Here is a 7,293-nt window from a genome sequence, read left to right on the forward strand (position 1 = left end):
CAAATGGTGGTCACACCAGATACTGACTGGTTTTGCGACATCTGCAGCATTGTGCTGTGTGATCAAACTGCATATTTCAGAGTGGCCTTTTATTGTGGGCAGTCTAAGGCAGCGGTCCCCAACCTTTTTTGCGCCACGGACCGGTTTATCAAATCAAATCAAATCACTTTTATTGTCACATCACATGTGCAGGTACAGTGGTACAGCACATGTGAGTGAAATTCTTGTGTGCGAGCTTCACAAGCAACAGAGTTGTGCAAAATACAATAATGTAAACAAGCAAAATACAAGAATGGCTACATCTGAAACTAATAAATATATGTACAATATATAATAGTGTATGCATTTCTGGATGTGTATACTAAATATTTTTCTACGTGTGTGTGTGTGTGTGTGTGTGTGTGTGTGTGTGTGTGTGTGTACACATATTTTACAAATTAAATAAACAATAAATAAAATATATAAAATAAAATATACAGAGTTGAGACATGTGCAAACAGTGGCGTTACTGTACAGTATGGAGTGCATAATGTTAAAGTTCCAGTAGTGAAGCTGAGGTGTCTATGACGTGTTCAGCAGTCTGATGGCCTGATGGAAAAAGCTGTCTCTCAGTCTGCTGGTACGGGACCGGATGCTGCAGAACCTCCTTCCTGATGGAAGCAGTCTGAACAGTTTATGGCTGGGGTGACTGGAGTCCTTGATGATCCTCCCCGCTTTCCTCAGGCACCGCTTCCTGTAGATGTCTTGGAGGGAGGGAAGCTCGCCTCCAATTATCCGTTCAGAGCACCGCACTACTCGCTGGAGAGCTTTGCAGTTGTAGGCGGTGCTGTTGCCATACCAGGTGGTGATGCATCCAGTGAGGATGCTCTCAATGGCACAGTGATAGAAGGTCCTGAGGATGCGGGGGCTCATGCCGAATCTTTTCAGTCTCCTGAGAAAGAAGAGGCGCTGCTGCGCCTTCTTCACTGTTTTGTTTGTGTGTACTGACCACGTAAGATCCTCAGCCAGATGTACACCAAGGAACCGGAAGCTGCTCACTCTCCACAGCAGCGCCGTTGATGGTGATGGGGGTGTGTACTTCTCTGCACCTCCGGAAGTCCACTATCAACTCCTTTGTCTTTGCGACGTTGAGGGTGAGATGGTTGTCTTGACACCAGTGGGTCAGGGCGCTGACCTCCTCCCTGTAAGCTGTCTCATCACTGTTGGTGACAAGACCCACCACTGTAGTGTCGTCCGCAAACTTCACAATGATGTTGGAGTTGTCAGTGGCCGTGCAGTCGTAGGTGTAGAGTGAGTACAGGAGAGGGCTCAGTACACACCCCTGTGGAGCACCAGTGTTCAGTGTGACGGGGGATGAGGTGATGCTGCCCAGTCTGACCACCTGGCGTCTGTCAGACAGGAAGCTAAGGATCCAGCTGCAGAGGGAGCTACTCAGTCCTAGATCCTGCAGTTTCCTGTCCAGCTTCGAGGGAACGATGGTATTGAATGCTGAGCTGTAATCTACAAACAGCATTCTCACATACGTGTCTCTCTTCTCCAGGTGTGACAGGGCAGTGTGTAGTGTCAGGGCTATGGCATCATCAGTGGACCTGTTGTGGCGGTATGTGAACTGTAGAGGGTCCAGTGAGTCGGGTAGTGCAGAGCGGATGAAGTCCCTGACCAGCTTCTCGAAGCATTTGCTTATGATGGGGGTCAGGGCTACAGGTCGCCAGTCGTTCAATGAGGAGATGGTGGAGGATTTGGGTACAGGGACGACGGTGGCCATTTTGAAGCAGGCTGGGACTACAGACAGAGAGAGGGAAAGGTTGAAGATGTGCGTGAACACTCCAGCCAGCTGAGCCGCGCATGACTTGAGGACGCGGCCGGGAATCCCGTCCGGACCAGTAGCTTTGCGTGCATTCACCTTCCTGAAGCACTTCCGCACATCCTCCTCAGACACAGTGTGCGCACTGACGTCATCCGCGGTGAGCACACTGTCCGGTCTCATGGTGTTCGCTGTGTCGAATCTAGCGTAGAATACGTTTAGATCCTCACACAGAGAGGCCGTGCCACATACATTATTTTCACGGACCGGCCTTTAAGGTGTCACGGATAAATACAACAAAATAAAACTAGTACCGGTACCGAAAAAAAGAAAATTTATTCATAACACACGTGAAAAGACCCAGGAAAACCGAGTTAACGATAAAAACGATAACACAATAACGCTGAAAACCGATAAAAACCCTGAAAACCATACATTTCACACCTGAGCCTCAACTCTCGCGGCCCGGTACCAAACGACTCAGGGACCGCTGGGTTGGGGACCGCTGGTCTAAGGCACACCTGTATGGGGTGCCGTTTGTAAAGTGAAACATACTGAAATTAACGGCAACATTTTTCCACATTTAGCTCAAAACTTTGCAAAAACATGTTTGTTTTTTCGATTCATTTTTTTACAGCATGGGGTAAAATATTTGTTATTTTTCATATTTAAAACACAATTTTAAATGTTAAATCTAAATGTTAAACGTTAAATCTAAATGTTAAATGTTAAATCTAAATATTATATTTAAATCTAAATGTAAATGTTAAATCTAAATATTATATTTAAATCTAAATGTTAAATGTTAAATCTAAATATTAAATTGAAATCTAAATGTAAATGTTAAACCTAAATATTATATTTAAATCTAAATGTAAAATATTAAATCTAAATGTTAAATGTTAAACCTAAATGTTAAATGTTAAATCTAAATATTATATTTAAATCTAAATGTTAAATCTAAATGTTACAGGAAACTAAATATTTAGCTAACATGCAAATTAATTGTACGGATCAACGGAAATACCAAAATGAAAGCTTTACGAAAACCTGCAAGGGCTGGTAGGCAAGAAGTGAAGCCGCTCATGGCGGTGAGAAGTGACCATCCGGGGAGAGCAGACACAATCTGACTACTACCAGCACAATTTTGCACCGGAGGTTTTCGTAAAGCTTTCATTTTGGCATTTCCGTTGATCCGTACAATTAATTTGCATGTTAGCTAAATATTTAGTTTCCTGTAACATTTAGATTTAACATTTAACATTTAGATTTAGATTTAAATATATTATTTAGATTTAACATTTAGATTTAACATTTAGATTTAGATTTAAATATATTATTTATAAATTGTGGTTAAATTTGAAAAGTTACAAACATTTTACTAAATATTGTAAAAAATGACTTGAAAAAACATGTTTTTGTAAGGTTTTGAGCTAGATGTGGAAAAATGTTGCCATTAATTTCAGCATGTTTCACTTTACAAACGGCACCCCATACACCTGTGCCATATTCATGCTGTCTAATCAGCACCTTGACAAGCCACACCTGTGAGGTGGCATGGATGTTCATGGCAAACAAGAAGTTCTCACTAACACAGATTAAGACAGATTTGTGAACAATATTTGATGGGTCCTTTGTGTATGTAGAAAATGTTTCAGCTCATGAAAAATGGGAGCAAAAACAAAAGTGTTGCATTTATATTTTTGTTCAGTGTAGTATAACTACGCATCATGGTGTGAGATTAATTTTCCGTAGAGGCTGAATAAACTCAGTAAGCCAAACTCAACACTACTCTCTATTAATTTTCTCTCTTTATAAAATACCAGAGGCAAGATTAGATGTTATAATTAGGTGATGAAAATGTGAAACAGACATAGCGGTAAAATATTAGCATTGTAACTATTTACTTAACATTTGCGAAAACTATGTTTTGTAAAATTTCAATACCTGTAAGGTTGTGTTTTTTTTAAGTGCTATTACCTTTTCGCATGTAGTTTAATTCATCTGCAGTTTTTCAGTTTTTTCATGAGAGATTACCTAGTCAATCCAGCTCAGGTAAATGGACTGGGGGTTTTTTCTACTGTACTTGAGCACTCGTAGCAATTTATACAACATGGCTCATTCACCTATTCACACACAAAAACAGTAAAGTGGAAAAATGTTGACTGGTCCTGATGTTTGCAGTGATATTCAGATAGTAGGGTCAGATTTAGGTGCAAACGACATGAAAGTGTGGATCAACTACGAATATGGACTAAAACAGGGGTGTCAAACTCAAATACACAGTGGGCCAAAATTCAAAACTGGAACAAAGTCGCGGGCTAACGTTAATATTTATTGGAAAAAAAATCTTCCTCCAGATTTAAGAATGAATCTTTTCTTATGGAAACAAATAAGTTTTGCTGGAAAACTGAATATGGAACAAGCAAAGCTTAATACTAAACAATATATATATTAGCTGTATAATACCAGTAGGCCAGCTCTAATAGTAATTTGGTATGGCCCGCGGGCCAGAGTTTGACACCTATGGACTAAAATGTATCATACTGTTGTTGGTATAATGGTGTGAAACAATTTCAACACTTTGGGCTCCTTGATACCAACTGAGCTTCATTTGAATGCTGCAACCTACCAGGGTACTGTTGCTGACCACATCCATCCCTTCAGCACTACAGAATCAGAATCAGAATACTTTATTAATCCCGAAGGAAATTAGGGAGTGTACAGTGTACTCATTTTCTGATTGCTACTTCTAACAGGATGACAAATAATGTTTGGGGGTTTTTTTTATCTTTTGTGTGAAACGTTGCTTAAAGAATTTAAAGCACACGACTTTAGAACGACTCTTTTATTTTGAAAAAGAAATATTTTTAAGTCACTTGAAGCTCTGGCTGAAACACAGTCACCTCCAGTTCCATGTATTTTTCTTGAACTCCTTTTTATAAATTAGAGTGGTTTATTATGCATGCAATACCGCATTAGCCGCTTAGATTTTCTTCTTCCACAGAAAAAAAAAACAGAGAGAAACACAAAAATCCGCTAAAAGTCCAGATGAAGCTGCTTGGAAAAGGGTGTTTGGAGAAGCCACAGCATGAAGCGATGTACACAGTTTGCGGTTGCATAGTACAGTACATGAAGTTCCTCATTTTAAAACAGCATGCCGTCTTGTATTGCACATTACTGAAACTTTGTATACTGGACCTTGCTGTTGTCCCACACGGGTTGACTTCGTCTTATTTCAGCACATGTATACAGCAAATCGCATCTCAAAGACATTATGTACATTTATCTCTTATAAAAATAATTGACAGCAAATATTCATGTATTATTTTTCTACTGGAATAAATGTTTATTCTTTTACTTTCTCGCTCTTTTTTGTGTTTTATATTATACCAAAGAAAATCTTCTCTACACGTCCTGTGTTTTGTGGTCACCTGGAGATTTAGTCAGAGAAAAAAAAATCAATCAAAGATGAATTTTGCTTGCAGAGAAACTTTTGCTGACACATAAAGTCAGAAGGAACAAATAAAAGCAGGTCTGGAGGTCTGTGAGTGAAAGTGGCATTATTTCATTCTTACATTTCTCTTCATAAAGAGAGCAATGGTGGGACGCTGGTCAGGAAATCCCTTCTGATTGTCTCAAGCAGCCCAGCTCAGCATTGGTTGGTTTGATTTTGAATGGTAAATGTCTCGCTATTCAATCAACCAATGGATTTTATGCTATGGGGCACAATGAGACAGATAAGCTGCTTGTAAACAGTAGTTTTATGCACTCTTTTCCCATTTAGATAACATGGAAATAACCAGGAAACCAAGGCAAACAAACAATCTGTGCCTTTATCCCAGATTCACATTGTAGGAACAGCTGCTCAATAACCACTGTAGTTTTTGCTTACTCATTTGTGCTATTCAATTTGTTTCATAAATTATTTATTTCTGCACTTTTATCCAGATCTATGCAAAGTGATCCACTGCACCTTCTTTTACATTTAAATCAATATATAAGAGCTGCTTAAAATCAGGGAAAGTCAAATTATGTCACGTCAGCCTCCTTTTCTAAAAAAAAAAAACCCCAAATGATCTAATCAAGCCTCCCAACAGCTCAAAACTGTTTCAGGCTGTAGAACTGTTGGGGACTGTTAAATATCGGTCGTGGTTCATGTCTAGATTTTGAATATTCAAATAAAGAATAAAGATGCTACAGTTTGAAGAAGTTCCTCCTGACCGGCTGAAGTGCATATCATCAAGATTTAGTAAAGCTAATGTCCTATGTTGGACAACTCTGCACCTCACAAGCAACCAAAGATTTTCAGTGCTAATTTTCTTTTACAGCTTCAACACAGACTTTATTAGGCCTGCTCATGCTGCCACCTAGTGGCTGCAGCATGCTTATCCTTATTTGTGCTGTAGCTACATCACCATCTGATGTTATTTATAAGAACACCATACCAGAATCAAATTTGAAAAATCTTGTGAACAAATTGTACTTATTCGTAATTGAACATGGTTAACTAACAAAAATATAATAAAAATCAGCCTAAAAACAGCTCCCACTTCCTATTAAACGTTTATGAGAACACTCTGTATAGATCTCGGACAAAACAATAATAGTAATTTGCTATTTATAAGGCACCAATCTAATTTGGTGCTGCAGCAGTCAGTACTGTACATCGTTTTTGTCATAAGGGAACTAACATTTAGAATAGATGTATTTGTTTAACATGCCAAAGAAAACTCTTTTGACACACATTCTAATTCTTACTGTACATATGGTAATTTCCCTAAAAATCACATTTCTCCAGGTGTGCCAAGCTCAGATTTTGCCATGATTGGGACCAAACTAAGCTTATTAAAAAAATAAATAGATTTTTAAAGCAAACTAGTTAAAAGTAACTGTACTGTGTTATTACAGTAGATTGTTATTACTCAGTTTTTCAGTGTTATTGATTGATTGATTGATTTTCTTGGGGGAATAAATACTTTATATTTAATGCTTTAATTCATTTCTCAGTAAACATGGTTTAAATTTAGTATTTAATTACATGGCACGTTTGGTCCTCCATACAGTGAAAGAAAACATTTGAATCCTTGTGATGTAGCCGTGTCACTCACTTCCTCTATGTATCATATCACATACAGGAAGTTGTGAGGTACACTGCAAAAACAGGCATTTAGGTTGTTCTTTGTGTTTTTGGTCCTGGAGAAATATGGAAGCCAAAAAACTGTCAAATTTACAATAGTTTTTATCGAAAGAAGCACAAATTTCCAAGATAATAAAGAATGTTCCAGCAGTTTTTCTAGTCAACATGACGACTTACTCATCTTATTATCTTCTGATAACACGCAACGTGATTCCTTACTTTATCCTCATGACTTTCTCTTATTTGCATAAACTATAATAGGACACTTGAATGTTACCTAATATACCTTTTAAAGTACTTTGTTTTAATAGAAAACCTTAAAGTTGGTCCAATGGTACCATTTATTATA

This window comes from Astatotilapia calliptera, chromosome 23 (assembly GCF_900246225.1).
Source record: "Astatotilapia calliptera chromosome 23, fAstCal1.2, whole genome shotgun sequence".
Lineage (NCBI taxonomy): Eukaryota > Metazoa > Chordata > Actinopteri > Cichliformes > Cichlidae > Astatotilapia > Astatotilapia calliptera.